Source organism: Mastomys coucha, unplaced genomic scaffold (assembly GCF_008632895.1).
Source record: "Mastomys coucha isolate ucsf_1 unplaced genomic scaffold, UCSF_Mcou_1 pScaffold14, whole genome shotgun sequence".
NCBI lineage: Eukaryota > Metazoa > Chordata > Mammalia > Rodentia > Muridae > Mastomys > Mastomys coucha.
This window is the reverse complement of record NW_022196896.1, coordinates 71,341,500-71,364,998: the sequence shown is the minus strand read 5'-3', so window position 1 is coordinate 71,364,998 and position 23,499 is coordinate 71,341,500. Positions and strand designations below refer to the sequence as shown.

General features: G+C 43.6%; 1 protein-coding gene across 2 annotated transcripts in view; it reads right to left on the bottom strand.

The window, feature by feature from the left end:
* Nucleotides 1-23,499, bottom strand: part of Nck2 (NCK adaptor protein 2) — a 137,453-nt gene that overhangs the window by 59,829 nt on the left and 54,125 nt on the right. For both annotated transcript variants that reach the window (XM_031367361.1, XM_031367360.1), the window contains exon 2: nucleotides 7,112-7,274. The gene's annotated coding sequence lies outside the window, so the exon portion shown is untranslated. The remainder of the gene's footprint in view (nucleotides 1-7,111; nucleotides 7,275-23,499) is intronic.

The window sequence follows — 23,499 nt, the reverse complement described above, 5'->3', positions numbered from 1 at the left end:
AAAAAAAAAAAAAAAAAAGTACAACATACCCAAGATACAGTCCACAGAACTCAAAAAGGTCAAGAAGCTGAAGTGCCCAAGTGATGACACCTCAGTCCCACTTGAGGGAGAAGAAAGCAATCACAAGTGGGGAGGGAGGGAGGGACCTGGGAAAGAAAGTGGATGGGAGGTGGGGGTGGAGAGTAAGGGGAACTTGATCTGGTATTGGGTGAGAAAAAAGGACTGAATCCCTGAGGGCCAGCAAAAAGAGGAAACAGGCAACCTAGGCAGGCAGGAGGGTGGGAGGACCCTCCAGAATGCACCAGAGACCTGTGAGGTGAGAGACTCTCAGGACTCAAAGGGAGGGACCTTAGATGAAATGCCAGACAGTAGGGAGAGGGAAATTATAGAGCCCACCTCCAGCAGGAAGACAGGGCATCAAATGAGGGAGAGGCAGGCCATCCCACAGTTATAACTCTGACCAATAATTGTTCCTGTCTGAAAGAATTACAGGGATAGAAATGGAGAGGAGCCTGAGGAAAAGAAGCCCCAAAGAGGGATCCTGCTCAAGTGGAGGCCCCAAGGCCTGACACTATTACTGAGGCTATGGAGTGCCCACAAAAAGGGACCTAACATGACCGTACTCCGGAGAACCCAACAAGCAGCTGAAAGAGTCAGATGCAGATATTTGCACCTAACCAATGGACAGAAGCAGCTGACCGCTGTTGTTGAATTAAGGAAAGACTGAAAGAAGCTGAGGAGGAGGGTGATCCTGTAGGAGGACAATCGTATAGGAGGACCAGCAGTCTCAATTAATCTAGACCCCGGAGATTTCTCAAACACTGGACCACCAAACAGGCAGCATACACCATCTGATATGAAGACCCCAACACACATACAGCAGAGGATTACATCATTCAGAGAAGATGTACCTAACCCTCAAGAAATTGGAGCCCTCAGGGAGTTTAGAGGTCAAGTGGGGTGGGGGGTAGGGACATCCACGTGGAGACGGGGGTGGGAGGTGGGGGGGTAGGTGGGGAGGAGGTATGGGATGTGAAGCAGTTGGAGGGTGGATAGTGGGGGGAGATGAGAAATAAAATATTGAGTGTAAAAAATTAATTAATTAATTAATTAATTAATTTTTAAAAAGAAAAAGAAAAGAAACACTATACCCCGCCTACCACCCTCTGAGGACACATTTCAAGACCCTTACTGCATGCCTGAAAGCATGAAGTGACCTCCCAATCCTATACACACTCATAACACAATACACAAGAGCTGGTCTCACACCGAAATGGCTTCTGGGAGGGAGGCTATACCACACAGACACACTGGACAAAAGGGCAATTCACATCCTGAGTAGGGTATAAAGTGGAAAACTGAATGTATTATTTCTGAAATTTCTACTTATTTTTTTCTGAGAATGGTTGAGTATAGGTAACAAACTACAGAGAAATGAAACCTCAAATAAGAGAGGGACATTTTCTTTTAAAACATAAATAGAATATTAGTTACTCATATTCTATAATCAGTTATGCAAAGAAGATGAATATGGGCAGACTTGATTTTTTTGTTTTGTTTTGTTTTTTGTTTTTTGTTTTTCGAAACAGGGTTTCTCTGTATAGCCCTGGCTGTCCTGGAACTCACTCTGTAGACCAGGCTGGCCTCGAACTCAGAAATCTGCCTGCCTCTGCCTCCCAAGTGCTGGGATTGAAGGCGTGCGCCACCACTGCCCAGCCAGACTTGATTTTTAAAAACTATGTTTCTCTAGTTTTCTAGGAAGCCGTAGTATAGGTGTATCAGTGAAGACAGGCATAAGAAAATGATCATTTCACTGGCCACATAGAAAGGTTAAAAAGCTGTACCTTTAAATGTGAAAAGCTATCCTCCTAAAAGGGATCAGTGGCAGTGCTACCATACAAGTGGCTACTGAACACCAAAGCCCTTGTTGCTTCTGTGGATAATTTTGTCAGGGCAGGTCTGACTGTAAGTTGGAAATCACTTGTCTAAGAGGACCCTAAGCACCTAGGCCTATGGGGTTAAGCAGCCTTCAAAATTACCTTAGCCCAACTCAGAACTGCTTTTGATGCCTCCCTCCCACTCTGTCTGTCTGTCCATCCGCCCGCCCGTCCGTCTGTCCGTCCCTCCCTCCCTCCTACTACTTTCCTTCAGTTTCTGAAAGGACTTTTCAACTTCTACTTACTAGCTGGAGATTTTCTTATGAAGATAGGAATGAGGGATAAGGGAACAAAAATTAAAGTTGATATAAAAATGAAAGGTTTGGGGGCAGGGGAGGACATTCTCAGTCTCCTGAGACACCTATGAGCACTAAGCTCTGGCCAAGGCATTTGTCTCTCAAAGCCTTGAGTCCAGGTTTAAGGTAACCACACAGTTGTCACTGTCATCTCCAAGACATCAGGAATGGTTAACGTTAGGAGAGGGAGGAAGTCCAGCTTTTAAGCAGCAAACCTTGGTTCAAATGCTAACTGCTGACCTATTCATCTAGCAAACGAAGTAATTCAACTGCAGTAAAAGCCAGAGGCGCACCAGAGAGGGCAAACCTCGTACCAACCCTACCAGGCAGGGTTCCACAACCATTCCATTATGGTAACTATAGAAGGGGCAATGCCACAGGGCTTTTGTATGCAGCTCTGTTTTCCAAGCAATTAATCAATTATTACAGATCTATTGACTCTAAGACCCAAGGTATCAAATGCTGTTGTCCTTTCTTGGCCCTAGAAATCACCCTAGACAGGAAGAAATTGGTCCAAGCTGCAGAGACTGTGGCCTGGACTCTCATGGCCTCTTCTGTTTCTGCAGAAACTCAAAGAGTCATTTCCAGACATGCAGGGACCTCCACCCAGAGAGAAAGGGAGGGAGGAGGTAGGGAGGGAGGGAGGGAGGGAGGGAGGGAGGGAGGGAGAGAGAGAGAGAGAGAGAGAGAGAGAGAGAGAGAGACAGAGAGAGACAGAGAGAGAGACAGAGAGACAGAGACAGAGAGAGAGAGAGAGACAGAGAGAGAGAGAGACAGAGACAGAGACAGAGACAGAGACAGAGAGAGAGAGAGAGAGAGAGAGAGAGAACACCAGCTGTACATCTGCAGCAGCAGCTGGAACCCTAAAAACTTAAGTACCCATCAACCAGTTTCATCTGCAAAGAGCCTTTCTGCATAAACCCTGGGCACTGGGCAAAGTCACTTACTAGCGACCTCCAAAACAACAAATGTGGGGCCAGGCTAACAATAAGGAACGAACCAATCCAAGGCATATTTTCTGTCGCTATGGTTTGGATGTGGGTTGAGGCTCCTCTTAGGGTTCAGGTGTTGAAATCGCTGTTGGGAGGTACTAAGGGGGCCTCAATTTAACCTATGACACTTAAGGGGATTGCCTGGGATTAGACATCATCGTCGAAGCGCAGATCCATGCACGAATGCTGGTGGCTTTTAACAAAAAAGGAGACGAACAGATGTACTGTCTCTCACATGTTCGTGTGATGTCGTGCACAGCCTTGCACTCTGCCAGCAAGGTCATCACAGCTGAAGCACCCACAACTGTCAGCTAAACAAGCTTCCTTCTCCCAGCCTCTGGAATTCTGTTGCAATAATACAAAACAGACTGATAGATGTTAAGCTCGAGGAAAATATGCTTTTATATAAATCAAGTATAATGTGAATGTTAAGTAGTGAAACTTTTCCTTATTAAAGAAAGACTGCTGGATAGTACTCTTAGTATTAATGTAAGGGTAATCGACAGGCTTGGGGTATTATTTTCTCCTGTACTGTAGTACCTGTGCTGGAGGAAAGGGATGTGCAGAGCATCACAGCTGGCATTGATATCTCAACATAATCCTAGCAGCCACTACGGCCACTAGCTAGTGAGGTCCTAGCTGGTGAGATCCAGGGAAGGTAGCTCTCCCTTCAGTATAGCACACGAAAGTCTCACAGCATCCACCCCACTAAACAACAGCCACCTCCATCAACATGAAATTTCTGTTTTCAAGTGAAATGCTGGGAGTGATCATGAGGAGACTGTGAAAAGGGTATGTGAGCATCCTATCTCCGTGGTCTGCATTCTCCTAGTGGGCAGGTCAGAGGTCTCCAAATGTGTCTTTACTTTAATGAAATAAGACAATGGGCCGGGAAAAGACAGCCCCAGAAATGAGCTCTGAGACCCCCACTATCCTCTAACTGCTCCTCAACCCAGCCCACATAGCCCAGGCCTAGTAACTTGGTATATTCCTTGGGTACCCAGTAACTAGGGAATACATCCAAGACCACCATCTCAATCACCACTCTTCTAGACAGCATTACACTGGTGTCCCTCTGGCACACTGTTGATGCTGTCCAGCCATTGTTGTTTCCTACTGGCACTTCAAAAGATCACTGACCAGAAAACACATGGCTAGCCCCAGACACTACTCCCTCTAGCACTCAAACCCACCTGCCCTGTGCCAAGCAGACTCTTAAGTCTCTACCCATGTGTCCTTTCATTCCTTCAAACTGGTTCCACTGTAACCCCTCCAGGGCTTTCCTAGACTCCTTTCCAAAGGGCAGTGCTTTCATGCCCCAGACAGACTGGCTATAGATACACACTAAAAACCTGTGTAATCTAACTGGTCCTACAAGAGCTCCAGCCCTAGCCAGCCAGGACATGAGGAAGTCTGGAAGCACATTTTATGTTTTTGAAGCTACTAAAAGACAGTGCTAAAATAATCCTAGCAAAATGGCTTCGAATGTGGTCAGTGCTCGCAGTGTTTATTACACAGCTGCTACCACTCTAAATGACAAAATTAAATGCTTTCTGTATAGATCTCATCCCTTATGAAATAAACATGGCCCCTGAAATCACTGCCTGGCCGGTGTAATGCACCCTGCTGAGTATGCAGGCTGGTCCAGAGCCAGGAGCCAGAATAGTGCTCTCCCTCCTCAATGCAAGCTCTAACTGTCAACGTCACGCCACTGATTCATCATTAAAAACTTCTTCATAATCAGTGCCAGTCTATTCCTGGTGAATTATTAATGAATTCTGGCGACCAGATCTGAGAAGCTCTAATTTCTAGCTTATATGCCCATGAAATTTGACAAATGGATTGATAGGTGAACATTCACAGATTGCTTGAGTCTAATAAGGCCCCACTTCAATGGCCATTTCTAAATCACTGGAGTTTGAGAGGCTTCCTTTGTAAGCAAATCTGCCATGCTGGGGATGCTCCTTACTCCCCCATGGGCTTGTCCTGAGGTGGGTGGGGATCCTTGTGAAGGCAGAGAGCTCAACAGCGCTCTCTGTGTGCAATGATGGGATAACAATCTTGGGGAGGGCTGAGAATCCAGTTCTAAAGCCTGAGCATCAACTATGGATTCCAGGATAGCATCTAGTTCTGAATCCGCCTCACACACCCCGCATATCTGGGACAATGAGCCACTTTCTCCATAGGAAACTATAAAGACATCAATGTAAAGTGCTAGGGTACTTCATTAACTATACCCTCATGAAATACAGCATATCAACATTATGGCATTCCAAATAGCACTTACTGTACCAGGCAGAATCAAGGACATGAACAAGTTTCTAGACAAGTGTTTTAGAAAGCATCAAGGTGGAAACAGTAAAGGGTTTCAGTGATCACTGTAGACCAAATGAAAGAGAATTCTAACTCACATGAAAGTACATTCACAGAAATTATTATGCCAGACTCCACAGACCAAATAATAGATTCGAGACCATCCTAAGACAACCGAAATGACAGAGATAATATGAGATTTGTGGGAAAGGGAAGGATGGCAGGTAGGTGTTATCCCTGAAATTCTGAGGTGGTACTCTACAAATGACAATACACATTCTCACAAGGTGTTTCTTGCTGTCAGCCAGAGGGAACACTGGATGAGCTGCGCCACATCCAAAGTCAAAGGCTACAAGTTATCAGTCATGGCTGAGATATATTTGTGAGCTGGGGATATATAGTTCAGGTATGGAATGCCTATCTTTCAGGTACCCATGCCAGCAACACCACACGCACGCACGCGCACACACACACACACACATGCACGCACACAAGCATGGTCTCTCTCGATCTCTCTGTCTCTCTGTCTCTGTTTCTCTCTAATACACTTCTGTTACATAACCACATCTTTGTCCACCAATATCACTTTGGGGGCTCCAGGATCCCGGCTTCACAAGGTTAATTAAAGTCAGCACTTCTTTTTATTATAGCTTGAACACATCTCTCATACAAACTTGTGAAACAGTCCTAGGAATCTTTATTGATTTGAACTTCATTCTCATGTGAACTTATCTTCTTAGCACCAAGATGGACTTGAACTTGACCAGACTAGAGACGGAGTAGCCTCCCTGCTGTAAGCTTCTGGTCCCTAGCATATAGGCAACCTCAGCTCAGAACAGGTTCCAGAACCTCACTGCATAGAAGGAAGCTGTCTACTGGTCTGTATACTTACTTCTATCTAAATGTTCTAAACCACCTACTCTCAGGTTGGAACAGTGACAACCTGGTGTTTGAACTACGACCCTTAAAAGCTTAAATTTAATGGAGTTCCATAAACTAGGGCCATTCCTACTGCCATTATTACTAATTTAATAACTACTATGCAGGGGTCTGGATAGACGGCTCATTGGTTAAGAACACTTGCTACTCTTGCATTTGGTTCCCAGTGCCCACACTATGGCTCACAACCATCCATAACTTCAGTTCCAGGGCATCTGACACTTACTTTTGGCCTCACACACATGGTACATTCATTCATATACATACAGGCAAAGCACTCATACACGAAAAATAAAAAAATCTGAATTTTTTTAAAAAAAAAAAAAAACGACTGGGCAAATTAAGTTTTTTGTTTTTTTGTTTTTTTGTGTTTTTTTGTTTTTTTGTTTTGTTTTGTTTTGTTTGAGACAGGGTTTCTCTGTGTATTCTTGGCTGTCCTGGAACTCACTCTGTAGACCAGGCTGGCCTTGAATTCAGAAATCCACCTACCTCTGCCTCCCAAGTGCTGAGATTAAAGGCGTGTGCCACCACCACCCAGCACAAATTAAATTTTTAAGGCAAGCAAACCAAAACAAAAAACAAAGGAACAAAAAAACCAGCCAAGCCCCTTATATGCAGAAATGTATTGGCTTACCTTTGGCACACAGTTACAAGAGGTGACTGGAAAAATTGTAGCACTCTTCAGAAAGATGAGGTTTTCTGCTGTCTGAGGACACCTTGAAGGTGACAGAGCTACAGTGATCCTCCACGCTCTTAAGCCAGCTGGGATGACACTATAGGAGAGGAACCTGGGGGATCTGTGGAGAAATTAAAAAGAACACATATTAGGTATGCTTGCTTGTTTGAGTTCAATTATCCATTTCAAAGAAAAAAAGACACGGGTGCCCAGTTTAAAGCGATTACTGCTCTTGCAGAGGACCAGCGTTTGGTTCCCAGCACCCATATTGGAGGCGCACAACTGCTTGTAACTACAACCCCTAGGAGATTCAATATCTTCTTCTGGGCTTAGACACCTGCTCTCACAGGCAGAAACACACATACACACACACATACACACTCTCTTGTCTTGTACATATGCGAGCACACACACACACACACACACACACACACACACACACAGCACACAGGCACACTACACTGCATGAGCAGCAAGTAAAGAAATCTTAGTGGGGGAGAGGCTCCCAAGTACCCCCAGGCCTCTTCTCCACTACTACACACTGCCACAGACGGAAGGAAAGCTTCCAGAGGCAACAGAGGCAAGCTCACAGGAAGAGGGCCACACAGAGCCATATGTGACAAGTCTTGCACTGTCATCTGCCCAGGTGTCACCAACCGAAATCCCAATCCTAAGGCTAAAAGCATCCCCTGCCCATACCAGGCAATCAGAGACTAGCACCTCAAAGCTACATGGTAGTTTAGAGGCAAGCAGCTAACACAGGTGCCCACGCTCCGTCCTGCTTGTGGAATTGGCAGTGCACTCCCTGGGCACACACTTGGGCAAACATGTCTGGTTTCCTCTGGCATTTTCAAGGGAACTCTGGTGTACTCTGCAGATTCCCAAGAGAGTTCATTGGCATCTTTAATCATTTCAAACCCTGAGGGGATCTGCCTTGACAGTTCGCTTAGAAGAGATCTATTAATTCATCCCTAGGATGACTATGTCCCCAAAATGTTAAAAGCCTCACAGAAAAAAAAAAAAATGAATTCTATTTTACTCAAATAGGAAGTGATAATTCAAGCAGGACTATCATGAAGGGTTACAAGGCAAGTTCATAAATTTTGATTTAAAAACGAATCCCTCTTTACGCATTCTCTAACTCTATCTCAAGAGTCAGATGGTTTTAACAGTATGATTTACTACAAGGAAAAACCCATAAGCAAACACAGTGAGGATATGTAATTTCTCTCTTTCTGTGGGTGTTTACTGTAAGATGAAATGAAGCGCCGCTATCTGGACTCAAGTTCTCACTCCTCCTGCTGAAACGACAGACTTCATTACCTATGTGACTTGGCCATGGCCCTACCAACCACCTCTATATTTCTAAGTTCCAGATCTATCCTAGAAGAAAGTTAGATTTTTTTTTTTTTAAAAAGATTTTAATTGATCGAGAACTTGTCTGAAGTCAGGCTTTCTAAAGAATACTTGTGCAGCTATTGGGTCTAACTACCTTCCAGGACATACATGAATTTTACAAAGCATTAATTCCCTTGGGGAGTGTGTAGGTCAGCTTTCTATTGCTATGACGAAATACCTAAGGAAAATAATTGACTTCGACAGTGGAAAGATTTATTACGGCTCAGGATTTTATAGAGCACTTAATCCATAGCTGGCTCCATTGTTTTTGGGCCTACGGCAAGACAGAACACCATGGAAGGAATACATGATATAACAACGTTGCTAACCTCACATGGGATAGGAAGTAGAAGAGAAAGTGGCTCGGCGACCTAATGTCCTTCTTAGAAACCAGTGGTTCTTAACCTTCCTAATGCTGCGGCCTTTAAAACAGTTCTTCATGTTGTGGTGACCGCAACCACTAAATCATCTTTGTTGCTACTTCGTAAGTATAATTTTGCTACTGCTATGAATTATAATGTAAGTATCTGTGTCCTCCTCCACTGCCATATCACAACCATGTTTAAACACATGCAACAGTAGACACAATATATGTCCACCCCATATGCACTGCCATCCAGCCTCAACCATCACAGGCACATTCCTCTCCAGGTGAGTGTGAAGCAAATCATACACACAACCTAACTGGCCCGGACAACTCGGCACACCCCAAAAGAACCAAGTACAACTCTATTACCAAATCAAAGTGACTATTCATTCCTTAATATAAATTTACCACCTCCATTGTACATAATAGTCTTTGTATAGCTAATTCATTACAATGAGGGTGCAAAGTCATGTTTACAAAGTACAAACTACAATTTCTGGTCTGTCTCCTAAAGCCACTTTCACTCTTATTTCATTCAAATGATGGTGCTATGGTGCTAAGCTGTCCATCCTGCAGAGCTGGGGCATTCTGCACCATGTGGACTCAGGCTGGTGTTTTCCACATATTGTCCAATCCCTGACATTTCTAGTATGTTAGTAGTTATGCCTAGAGACCCCTTAGATGGGAGAGATTATCTTGAGGGAGGAAGCTTGGCTCTGAGTGAGGGCTAGACATGGAGAATTGCCTGTTTATTTGGTGCCCGAGCAAATGGGAGCAATCCACCCTTCCCTTGTCCTTGCCCTACCCTACCCCTATCCTTACTTAAAAAGACTTCCCTGTGGGCCAAGTCTCTGTTCTTTCTTTCCTCTCGGCTTAGAGGTCCTTCTAGAAAGAAGTAAGTATATACTGTATTTTTCTAGCTGGGTAAAGGCACAAAAGGCTAAAAATTACAAAATCACCTGAAACATTGATGACGTCAGGTTTCTCTGTTTTTAACCATACCAAGGGGCCAATAAGCCTCTGCAGAGGCTGGAGAACTACAGAGAGTGATTCAGGGATGCCTACAGAAAACCCACACCACCTTGGAAAAGTGGAATTTTATGTCCCCAAATGACCTTACTAAGAAACACAACGCCATTCATGTCAAATTATATGTTGATGTTATCTCTACACAGCAAAACTACTTCCTTCCCTTTCCTACTATTCTTAAAAGACAGCCTCCCCAAAAAGCTCAGGTTGGCCTTGAGCTCACTATGCAATCCAGACTGGCCCCAAACTCACGACCCTGATTCTGCCACCCTAGTTCAAGGGTTAGAGGTATACTACTGTGCCTGGCATTCTCTCTTGTTTTTTTTCTAGGAATAAAAAGTCAAATCCTTTTTTTTTCCACACAAAGAATATTTTATTGCCTTATATAAACCCAAGAGTTTCCCTATAGCCCACAGTTAATCAAACCAGAAACCTCACAACCTTTTCAGTAAGAGCGCCTGCATGTTATTTGAGAGCATGTATTAATTTAGCCAGGCAAGTACTGAGCCTGTAGAGCCTGCCAGCCACACATCCGGGCATCCCAGAGTGGAAACAATCCAGAGCCCTGTGCTGTTCAGGACCCAGGTTCTCATTAACTCGGGATTAAGGCACTGAGCCTCCAGGTAAAAGGGTTAGGAAGTCAGGGTGGGAAGTGCTGTTGGACCTCTACCCTTTTTCTACATCACACTGCTACATAAGCTGCTATGGTCTGGATCAGGCTTCTGTGTCAAGTTTGCACTATTAAGTAGTAATAGAGCCTTTAAAAATCTCAACGCGAATAAAAATAAGAAAATAGTGTCCACTGAGAGATGAATGGGCAGTAAAGCATGAGATATGTGCACACTGTTTAATAGCCCAACAAAGGGGGACTATCACACATGCTACAACATGGATAACTTGGAGGACTTCGTGGTCAGTGAAAAATCCCAGGTGCAGAAAGTCTAACGCTGCTGTCTCAACACATAGAACAGTAGGAAGCTGGTTGCCTGGGAGCCTGGATGAGGATTTGTGCCAACAGGTAACATCAGTAAAAATAAGTTCTGTAGCTCTAATTTAAATTTATAATTAAAAAAGCAAATGAAGTTTTAAAATGCTAATGGGTATAAAAATTTAACATGGAGGTTTCTAATTATTATAACTGAATTAAAATTTAATACATTGTGCTTATACTTAGCCATTTTAAAATACTCTGAATATTGGCTGAGCATAAGCGCCCACATTCATTTCTTCATGCCAGACCTCTGAGTGTCTGCAGTGTCTTCTCTCTCTTGGAAACATCTCTGCTTTCAGTTCCCGACATCATTGCCCAACCAAACCCTCCTTGTTGAGGCACAAACTCCAAGAGGGTCTTCTGGAAGATCACCTTCCATTCCCATAAAAATCATAGACCACAGCCTAACATTTAAACAAATGTTTAAACTATGCAGAAAACTTTCAGGTTTTTGGTTCTGTTTTTTTTTTTTTTCCGGAGGGAGGGGGTGCTGTTGTTTTGTTTTATTTTGGGGGGGATGCTGGTACTGTTTGTTGTCTGCCTGTTCTGGTTGTGTTTGCTTTCGAGACAGGGTCTCACTTTAGTCCAGGCTATCCCAGAACTTTATATAGCTTAGCTGGACCCCAAACTCAGTCCTACATGAACCTCTCCAGTGCTGCTGAGCCTACATGAGTTAGCACACTCAGAGAACTGTCGCTTCTCAATTACAGCTCAAGATCCACTGTCAATACCCAAATGGCCTGAAGCAGGCAGTATTACTTCCGGCCCTAGATCTTCTCATTTCAAAGGTTTAATCCCATACAGACTAGACTCTTGAATCAGGCTGTGAATAGCCACATGAACCTAGAATTTAGAAAATAACACAAATAAAGCACAACCAAAGGACAGTTACACTTACAAACTGTATTTCTTACCTATCAGGTTCTCATTCTCTTCATCTCTCTTCCCCTTTGAGACATGGTCTCATTATGTGGCTCTGGCTGTCCTGGAGCTCACTATGTACATTAGGCTAGTCCGGGACTCAGATCTACCTGCCTCTGCCTTCTGATGCTGTAATTAAGGTATGCACAACATACCTAGCCTATTTATTGTTCTCTAGTATGTCTCCCTTGATTTTCTGTCTTTTGAGATAGGGTGTTCCTCTTTAACCTGAAATAGCCTAATAGCCTGGAATTCACTATGCAGCTCAGAGTAGTCTCAAACGTACAGTAATTGTCTTGCCTCAGCTTCCCTACAGAGATGAGCTACCACATCCTACAATATTTCATTTATTATAGAAATTAGCAACAAGCCAATGAAAAGGACTGAATCATAGCATTTCTAAATTCTGATGTCTCTCTCTCCCTCCCTTTCTCCCTCTGTGTGTGTGGTGGGGGAGGTGCGGGGGGGGGGGGGAAACTTCCTATGGCAGTAGCCCAATTAATGCAATTCATAAAGAACCATTCAGATACTGTGTCTGGGCTGAAATCCAATTAAGCCATTTCTGTGTGAATATCCCCAAAGAGACACCCACTGAGCTTCAAGTGGTAATAGGCATAAATACCCAGATTAGCTGTGTCAGCACTTCTGAACCGGAACTCAGACAAGAACACAGAGATGGAGGTGGCGAGCCTTTTAGCCAGGCACAAAGGACCGACAGGCATGTCAAAAACCACCTGGCACCAGACCAAACCCCATCCTTGTCCAACCAGGTCTCAGATAATCCTCATCCCATGTAAATCCATGCATTTACACATTCTGAAATGACCAACTTCACCTCCACACAGCAATGTGGTATACTGGAGAAACATAGTCAAGAATAGATTTTGGCTGGGCAGTGGTGGCACATGCCTTTAATCCCAGCACTTGGGAGGCAGAGGCAGTTTGAAGCCAGCCTGGTCTACAGAGTGAGTTCCAGGACAGCCAGGGCTACACAGAGAAACCCTGTCTCAAAAAAACAAGACTAGATTTTGAACTCTCTCTGAATTCATAATTTTACCCATCAACCTTATGAAGTATAGTCTTGAAATTAGTCTCACAAGAAAATGTTCAAGCAAAGCCAAAACAAAACAAAGAAAACCCCAACAAAACCAAAACCAGAAAAACCTGAGGCAGAGATTTGGGAAACGGTCCAATAATGAATTAAATTACCCCTTCGCTTTGCCGTCCAACTCAGAACTGGTAAAGCAGAGTATCTGCAGGTTACACGAGGAGGAAGACGAGTGCGGCAAGTAGGCACTCAAGAAGCAGGAACACTCCACTTGCAGCCCATCTTTATCCTAAGCAAATCCTACCTGAGACCTACAGAATTAGAACCAGGCACATGCTGCTGACCAAAGGTCGCAGTGTTCACCAGTGGTTAGAGCAAAGAGGAGGAAATGAACGAAAGCCAACTGGAGACACCTCAAACTATGAACAGAATGACTGACTGGCCTGCCTGAGGCACGGGATGCAGAGGACTCAAGCGGTCTTGCCCTGCACTCTGGGCCAACACCTTGGTTTTTGCGAAATCCCTGGTCTAAGGTCTGCAGGTATAGGATGCTGAGGCTGCTACTCAGGTATAAAGCCAGGGGTCCTCAGAGACGACATCAGTCACCTTGTTGGCAGAACCACATGAGGAGGCTTACTTATTAAGGCAAGCGTACTGCATGCCTGCTGAGCGAAAACACTGCAGAAAAGGCACCTCACAGACACTGCCCTTCCCTTCTGAATAAGCCCAGAAGAGTGGAGGTCAGAGTTAATTACAGGAACACACAGCCTGGCTTCTCAATTTTATTTGCTATAAGAAAATCTGTCTATTAAAAAAAAAAAACAACAACAACAACAACAACAAAAAAAAACTAAACTTCTAGGTTGCTTCTAAAACTGCTCTGAGTTATACAAACTATCAATCAGCCTTACAGTAAACATCTATGAAGACAACACCAGTAACTTTACTTTATATTAACATGATTATCTTAGATAAAAATCTAAGAAAGTATATCTAATCTTCCTTTGCAGAGACTGACATCTAAAACAAAAGGAACCATGACATTTCCTAGAGTCTCGCAGACGAAAACTTTCCTAACTTGCCGTCCCAAGTGTCATCATGCTAACCCTATTCTGCCACCCGACGAGCATTACAGAACCAGTACCGGATGCTATCGACCTTCACATGCACAAATGCAGAAAGACAAGGCTGCTATCTGACACCAGAGCACACACTGAGTGAGATGCTTCAACAGATATCTAAGTCTAAAACTGAGTTAGAAAGTAAACTTTCCTCACGTGATATGGAGAATAAAGAGAAAGGATTGTCTTGCTTTTTTGTAAACGTGAAATAGCATAGAATGAACCCAGTAAATGCCAGGCATATAGGGGTTCTATTGCTGTAAGACAACACCACGAGCAAAAGAAACTCGGGGAGGAAAGGATTTACCTCAGCTTATAGTCTCACTCCACCACTAAGGGATGTCGGGGCAAGAACGTGGAGGAAGGAACTGATTCACAGGCCATAGAGGGGTACTGCTTACTGGCTTGCTCCTCATGGCTTGCTCGGCCTTTCTTATACCATCCAGGACCACCTGCCCACAAGGGGCAGGACCCTACCACATAAATCATCAATCTAGCAAATGCCCTAGAGACTTAATTACAAGCTAATCCAACAGACGCATTTTCTCAATTAATATCCTTTTTTCTCAAATGACCCTAGTTTGTGTCAAATTGACAAAACACTTGCCACCACAGGATCCAACCCTAGTTGACTCTACTCTGAGATCAAAGCACTGCACCAGAGTCAGGAAACACAGAGGGTCAATAAATTTACCAGGCTGAAATCTGTTAGAAAATGTTCTACTGTCTCTTTTCGGATTCTGTCATTTTTTTTTCATTGAGAAAAAGAGAACGTTTGCATGGCTCTACTCTCCAGGCACTCCTCTCCAAGGTCCCTCAGACAACACCACAGGGATGCCACCTTGCCCCTGAAGAACAGGGAACTCACTCATTTCGCAGCCCAAAGTTCAAGGGCTCTCCTATGAAAACAAGTTCCCCTTGAATTTCTATTCCTTCTCCATGCTCTGCTTTGAAGATCACTCCTACCCACAGACAACAAAAACCCAGATGACTTACCACACTCCTGCTGCGGCAGATGGTATAAGTCTGCTTTCTGTTACTGTGCTAAAATATCTGAGAAAAGAAACTTCAAAGAAGCAAAGGTTTATTCTGGTTCATCTTCAGAGCTCAGGCCTTGGTCAGTTGCTTTTGCATGACATAATATGCCATAGTTAGGGCTATAATTGCTATCCTAAAACACCATGACCAAAAGCTAGTTGGAGAAGAAAGGGCTTATTGGACATAGACTTCCACATTACAGTCCATCACTGAAGGAAGTCAGACAGGAACTCCACCAAGGCCCAAACCTAGAGCCAAGAGCTGATGCAGAGGCCATGACAGAGTGCTGCTTACTGGCTTGCTCGGCCTACTTTCCTATAGAAACCAGGACCACCAGCCCAAGGATGGCACCACCCACAATGGGTTGGGCCTTTCCCCATTGATCACTAATTAAGAAAACGCTCTATAGCAGGATCTTATGAAGGCATTTTCTCAACTGAGGTTTCCTCTTTTCTCAATTCTAGTTCATGTCAAGATGACATAAAACTAGCCAGGACATGACTAATACAGATGTAGAGGCTCACAGCCATCCACTGAACTGAGTACAGGGTCCCCAATGAAGGAGTTAGAGAAAGAACCAAAGGAGCTGAAGGGTTGGCAGCCCCTTAGGACGAACAACAATATGAACTAACTAGTACCCTCAGAGCTCCCAGGGACTCAACCACCAACCAAGGACTATACATGGTGGGACTGATTTCTGGCAGCATGTGTATAGTAGAGGATTGCAATTTGATCATCAATAGGAGGAGAGGCCCTTGGCCCTGTGAAGGTTCTGTGCCCCAGTGTAGGGGAATGCCAGGGCCAATAAGTGGGAGAGGGTGGGGTGGCAACAGGGATTTGTTCTTGTTGTTTTTGTTTGTTTGTTTGTTTGTTTGGAGGGGAAACTGGGAAAGGAGGAATCATATGACATGTAAATAAAGAAAATATCTAATTTTAAAACAAACAAACAAACAAACAAACAAAAAAACTAGAGAGAAAAACCACAGAGAACAGAGGTGAAACAAGGATGCTCACTCCATGGAATCAGAAAACTAAAAACAAAATGCAAGAGCTTGGAGTTTGTGTCCCCATGTCCTCTTCAGGGGTATGCCCCAATAACTTAACTTGCTTCCTTTAGAAGGTTCTATCTAACACTTTAAGGTTCTACTGGAAAAGGCTCTACCACTTCAAGTAGCACAGATCAAAGGCAGACAGAACTTCCTCTCAGACCTAAGCTGAGTTTCACCCTTCTGCATGCTAATCACATACATATATGCCTTGGTTTGTGGTACTGGGGTCTCTCAGGATCTCTCATACATAACACTAAGTGCGCTAGTGCCCATTATCCAAGAATTCACTTCCTGTAGTTTCAGTCACGTCCAATTAACCACAGTGTAAAATTACTGTCTTGACTCAAGAGAGAGGCCAATTTTATTACAGAATGAGGTTGCAAAGGTTCTATCTTATTAGCTACTGCTATTAATCTCTTACTGTGCATAATTTGTAAGTTAAGTCTTATTGTATGATGCATACATGCAGAAAAAAAAAACCTAGTATAACAGTGTTTGATACTAGTCAGTGTTGGTATTCTGTCTGGACTCCACCCCCAGTTACCTGGCAACAGCCAAGTAGACCTGACCCTATAAAAGGAGCTGCTTGCCCCCTCCTCTCTCTCTTGCCTCTTGCCTGTTGCCCCCTTGCTCCCCTTCTTCTCCCATTCCCTTCCCCCCTCTCTCACGTGGCCATGGCCAGCCTTTACTTCTCTACTCTCTCCTTCTCTCTGCCTTTCTCTGTCTCTGCTACCCTCTTAGTGCCCCTCACCATGCCCTAAAAAAAACTCTGTTCTATACCATACCGTCCTGTGGCTGGTCTCTCAGGGGGAAGGGATGCCTTGGCAAGGGCCTGCTGAGGCACTCCCTTCCCCCACACTCCGCCAGAATATATCTTAATAGCTCTTTCTCTTTTTATGATCACAACAGCCAGTTTCAGATGTGGGCCGGGTTTCTTAGAACATATCTGCTGAAGACAAAGCAGATGTTCTCCTTGCCGTCTGGCACTCAAGTTATATCTTGGGAACTATGTACTTCAGGGTTCACAGGCTAAATAGGAGAAATAGACCTTGACGCTAGTCACTTACTGAACATGACCGGGGTGCCATGGATATAACATTACTACATTCAGTTGACACCTCATCCCACCCATTCACAGAACAGAACTTAGATAATTGCAGAGGGCTACTAGAAACAGGTGGCAAAGTCAGAATCTGGTGCCTGCTGCCTTCAGTGCGTGACCTTTTTCTGTGCTCGTGGCCCCAGTGTAAACCTGGAGACGAAAGGGGACAGATTACACAGATGGCCACCACACTAACTCCTCCTGCCACGGAGTGTATCGGAGGAGGAAACACAAAAAGGAGCTCCATCAAACACTGGTGCAGACACATCTAATGACATCTTGCAAATGGTGTGCCCAAATGAGACTCTCTTGTGTCACTGCCACACACTGCATAGGAACGTCAGGGATGCTTACAGCCTTTGTACAATGTGTTTGGCTTGGCTCTTAGCTTCTCTCTTCTAAAATGCCATTTAATCTTTCTAACCACATTTCTCCCAGGTATCCTTAACTTGCTTCTACAGCTAAGAATACAGGAGAAGTGGGCAAGGATGAGTCCAGGTAGAGACCAACGGCTTCGAGCGATGAATGTACGTAGCCTGCTAGACTGGAGATAAAGAGAAACATCTGCTTCCTTTCCTAGGCTACCCTGATTCAGTGGCCTTCAGGCCGCTATTATCTTGCTTTCTTATAGGTCATCATGGAACAGCAGGTTCTTAGTATTCGTGGAAGGCTGTTTTCAGGATCTCTTGGCTATCAAAACTATCAGATATTAAAATTTTATACATGATGGGTACAAAATATTATGTCATATTTACATGTAACATACACGCACTCTCCATACATATTCTTAAATCATTTATTCAATGGTACTACAAAAGTAATGATACCATTTATGGAAAACAGAGGACATGTCTTCAGTAGACTCAGTTTTTTGATCCAAATATTTATATCTATCTGAGGTTGGCTGCAAATTGGTAATACAGTGAGCAAACCAAGAAAACAATGGCAGATGAAAACAAAAACACACGGCTGGTCAACCGAGAGAAGGCTGGCCTCACAACAGAGACATCAACTCAAATGTCACCAAGACTTTCTGCCCAGCCATCAACAGAACACCCACATGACCCCTTCCAAGGGTTAGAGACTATCATAGGAGAAGGAGGGAAAAGACGATGGGAAGGAGGACCTTGAGGTTTTCTGGGCATGACATGGCTCCTGCATCCACGAGAATACAGGCCTGCACAAGACTGGATCTATCAACATTCAATCAGATAATGGAGGGGCTCATGGGAGCCCCAGCCACTCCCCAAGGAGAGGGATTGGCAGTTTATGATTTGGGATGGCAGGGGTAGGGGCTGTCATTGTTACCTATGCTTCAGTGAGTCACAAAACAAAGAAAAAAAAAGTCTGGTTGGTGGCATACACCTTTAATCTGAGCACTTGGGTAACAGAGGTGTGTAGATCTCTGAATTCAAGGCCAACCTGGTTTACTAAGCAAGTTTAGGGCCAGGGCTACCTAACAGGACCCTGTTTCAAAAACGAAACAAAACAAAAAAACCTAAACCCCAAAAGACAAGATACCAGGAAGACTTGGTGAGAAAATGGGGGCTTGATACACAGGGGATATAAAAGTTTGGAGTGGTGAATGGAACCAGAATGTATTATATGCATGAACAAACTTTCAAAGAATAAACTAATGAGAAGAGATATCACCTCTCACCTGTCAAACTGACAGAGATGAGGTACAATGACCAGGACCTGCACCACTTCCAGAAGAGCTTGGAAGGGAGTAGTTAGGAATTCTCTCAAGTATTCCAGCAACGTTTTTTATATCTAAACTTATTTCAAAACAAAAATGTAAAAAAAAATTTTAAAAAATGAGGGAAAAAATATTTCAGGCATGAGAATGTTACGGTGCCCAGGCTGGAGAGACCAGTCTCATTTGTGGGGTAACAGCAGAGCAGACAGGCCAGGGGCAGTCACAGGCTGAGATAAGTTGGAACAGAAGCAGCTGAATGCCTGTTAGCAGGTGGCAGCACTGGTAGGCTGGGACACTACCCACCATAAAAGTGTTCCGGTTTCCAAACAGGAGACCATCCCAAAGGCAGGTGAACCACTATTGTTTTCCTCAAACATATCTGCCCAGGAAAGTGTAACTAGCGCTTCGCTCCTTGCTTGAGCAACATCACAGTGTGTTGCCATCTTATCCTCATCCAGATTCATTAATCCATGAGCATTTAATTACTGTAATATCAATGGGCTCACTCCAGGCTTCCTATCTAGGCAATACATGAAAACATTTTTAAATCTAAAATGGACAGATCTCTTGGGAGCCTCAAAAAAGACTTTTATTTAGTCTCCTAAATTGGTCTTTAAATTTTAAAGGTACATTTTATTGACCTGAAGAGTACTTCATATAGCATTAAGAAAATGTCATTTGAAAATGAGCAGGGTATGGTAGTGTAGCCCTTTAATCCTGCTACTCAAGAGGCAGAGGCAGGCAGATCTTTGAATTCAAGACCAGCCTGGACCTATGTATCAAATTCAGGACAACTAGGACTACAAAGTCAGACCCTGTCTTTAAAAAGATAAAAAGTGTACAATTCAGTAATCTTATTTATTTATAAAAAAGCTTTGGTGTACAAATTCTCTATAAAAAGAAATCAGAGAGCTGCATGTAAGAAATAATGAACTTGGCTTCTGGTGCCAGGAACAGCAAGTTCAAAGTGTAGCTTATATTAATATGTTATTCTTCCAAATAAAATGTTTTTCAGCAAAATATCCACAGTAGGCGGAAGAGAATAAACCGTTCAAACTCCCTTTGAAATCCTAAGGACATCTGTGTTCACAGTTCTCTTGGAGGCCAAATGACTAATACTGGCTCTGAAAAAGACAGAGCACTCCTAAACGAGTTTGTTATAATTGTGTTCTAGGAAATAGATTGAATCAGATTAAAGCAGCCGTCCCCATAGCCCTGCTCAGACGGTTACACTGCTTAAACTTCCTTCCAAGTTCCGCCAGCTTAGGAAACTTGTGAAGCAATACATTAACGACAAATTAATAAGCAGAGTTCACAGCAAACCACCAAATTTCTGAGTAGCAGGTTTACAAGTGGTTTCTTCTTGTTGAAAGAGCACGTTGTTTGTATGGAAAAACAAAGGCAGACAGGAGGCTGACATGTGGACACTCTGTCTCGGCTGTTGATGGCTGGGAAAGATTGGGCATCTGCTTGCCTCACTGCTGGGAATCACAATGAAGCAGTCTGTCTTGCAGTCTTACATAAAATTCAAGGATGGACATCCCTCTCCTAAAGGCCTCACCAGAAGCCGAACAAAGAAAGCATGGCTGCCTGGCCCTCACATGGTCCATCAAAAAGCACCGAAGAAGCCTTCCATTTGTCTCCTTCCCCTTAGAAAGTCCAGGGGACCATCTCTGTCCCTGTACCACTATCATAATGGTGTACCACCATCACAATGGGCTGGTGAGCCCTTCCTCGACCAGGACTGTGACATTAGCTCTGTCACTCAGGACTGTAAAAACATCCCCTATTGTAGAAATGTCCTCAAATCTTGTCATGTTTAGAGATTCATCAAAAATCCCACAAAGGGATTAAAAAGAGTAGTAGGACCTTTTCAAGATTCTGAGTTTGACCAGACAAAACAGTCTAGAAAGAGCTTTCTTTCTTGTGAGACAAGCCAGAAGATGCGGAGATTTTAAAAAGGTTGGTAATATATACTGGGAGGCAAAAGCCTAAGAATGAGTACTTTTTTTTTTTTTTTAATTTTGTCTTGGGACATACATTCAAAATGACAGATTTTGAGGATGAAAGCCATTTCTTAACGACTCCCTGGAAACCAGCAGCACAGTGCTCACCTGGCAGGTACACGAGTACTGAAACCTACTGGGAAGAGCCTCCTGATACTAACCAGAAAATCAACACCCGGAGGAAAGGACGCGCATGCCAGTGAGCTTCCACCTCCGTGTCAGTCACGTTCCTATTCATATAGGCCCTTCGTGCATACGCAAGTTGTACTGCGCTTACTTTTGTCAAAGAGAAATGCTAACCCGATGAGATTTGCTTGCCAAACCCTCCACTTCATTACCAAACCTAGGGGAAACATCCCAGCAAAGCCCTAAGCTCTCAAAGGATGACCAAACAGAGCAGCCCTGGCACGTGCACCCTCTTCATGTCTACCATGCCCAGACACGGTCTGTGCAACTAAGCTGAACTGCCAATACTTCCAGCACACCTTCCCATCCATGTTTATATACATGACTAAACTACTGACTCGATTTAAATGAAATTGAGTAGAGTCACTTAACGGGGGGGGTGGGGGGGACAAGATATCTAAGAAATATCGTACTAGGTGATTTCCTCACTGACCGAAATACCTACCATCTAGGCAATGTAACCCAATGAGCCCACAATCACGTATGTGGCTTCTCACTGATGGAAGTGTAGGCATGGCTTGGTTGTGTTTTATGAGATAGTAAAAGCAGGGCAACAGGAAACAGAGAGAGAAAGAAAGGGAATGCATACCTCAACCCAGAGTTCTCCAAGTACTCACAAGAGCAGGTCACACGCACTTATATGCGACACTGAATGAATTCCAGGGGAGAATACCTCAAAATCAGCCCTGAAGCCGCAGAACCTACAATGCTGCCCATGTATGCCGAGGTGCGAGTGGACCTACCTACCCCCAACTGATGTATACACCTAACTTAGCCTGCTTCCGTGAGATGCCTGTGATCAACCGAGATTAGCTTTCACAAACCACTTGTTTACATATATAGCTTATCCCAAAAAACCCAGCACAGCTCATGTGATAGTTGTTTTTCTCTTTATGAACCTGGGCAAAGGACAGCATTGATGTTCCCAGGACTATCCATTTTAAATGACTGGTGTCTTCACACAGTCCTAGCTGTAAACGCCTGGTTTTGCTGAAAGAGCAGCAAAGTGAAAAGGAAGGAAGACAGGAAGGAAGTGGGGGTTAGGGGTAGGTCTGGAAGAAGACACAAGCCCTCAAACGCCTGGTTGAACCTGACAAGTTTTCTCGGCCCCAGCATATCGTCACTTGGGAACAAGTGGAACTGTGTTAGAGACTGTCCCAGCACTGGGTATTTAACAGCAGCTTCCACTCTCCTTTGCATGTGGGCAATCAAAAACGTCCCAGATGTTGCCAAATATCCTTTGGGTGTTAAAATCATCCCCGTGGGAACTACTGAACCAGATGACATGTAAATTACAGAAACAGAAATAAGCAGACAGGGATACTCATGTAGTTTCTAACTATCTTTGCATATGATTAAAGTATTTAGACAGATGTAGCTGTAATTATCCCTTCTAAAATAACTGAATAAATAGCATATTCAGTGGCTCAATGTCAGGATTAACTCAATTACAATATGCCAGAATTAGGAGCATGTCTTGCCACCCTAGCTTGGGCAAAGTATATGAGGGGTGTTAGGTTTTTGTTTTGTTTGTTTTTCTTTAACTTAGGAAATATATATTTATATTTAAGAATATTGTATATTATCCCTATATATTTAGGAAATATATAATTAGGAAATAAATACTTAAATTAGGATATTTTTCCCCTAGAAAAAAAAATGTCCAAATCCATGAAATGTACCACACAAAAACTGAGCCTCAAAGTAGACTATGGTTCCTGGGTTGGTAAAGTGTATCTGTGTAGGTTCAACAACTTCACAACGGTCAGCCGCCTTGGCATTGATCGTGGGAGAGGGGATAGACCTGCTCAAGTCCCTATAAAAAAAGAGCTATGGATGCATCCTATTCACATCATCCTAGATTCTATTTTAAATTCTCTCTACCTTAGAGTTAATATGTGTGCGTGTGTGTGTGTGTGTGTGTGTGTGTGTGTGTGTGTGTGCTTGCACGTGCGTGTGCTGTGGAAAGTTGTTAAAATACATGGCCTAGAGAATAACAAGAAAGTCTTGAGTGAGTATAGGTTAGTCACCATACGCCCAGCTGCATATCCATCAGCAGAAAATGTGCATAGATGCAGAACCCGCAGATAAAGATGGCTGTCTGTTATAGTACACGAAACTTCTCTGAAAACACCTCGTTTGGCTTTGGAACCACACAGTGATCATAATGACTGGGTGAATGTCTGAAAACTAAAAGCAGAATGAAATAACTAAATTATATGTTGAGTTGGTAGCATAAATACAGAGAAATCATTCTGAATAACCTGGAATACAATAATCTGTCTATGCTCCCCAGTGAGATAAATCCTAAAGACAAAGTATTTTCAGCTATTTCTGGTACTCACTTGTTAGCAGTAACACTGATAGCTGCTTGAAACATACATATATATA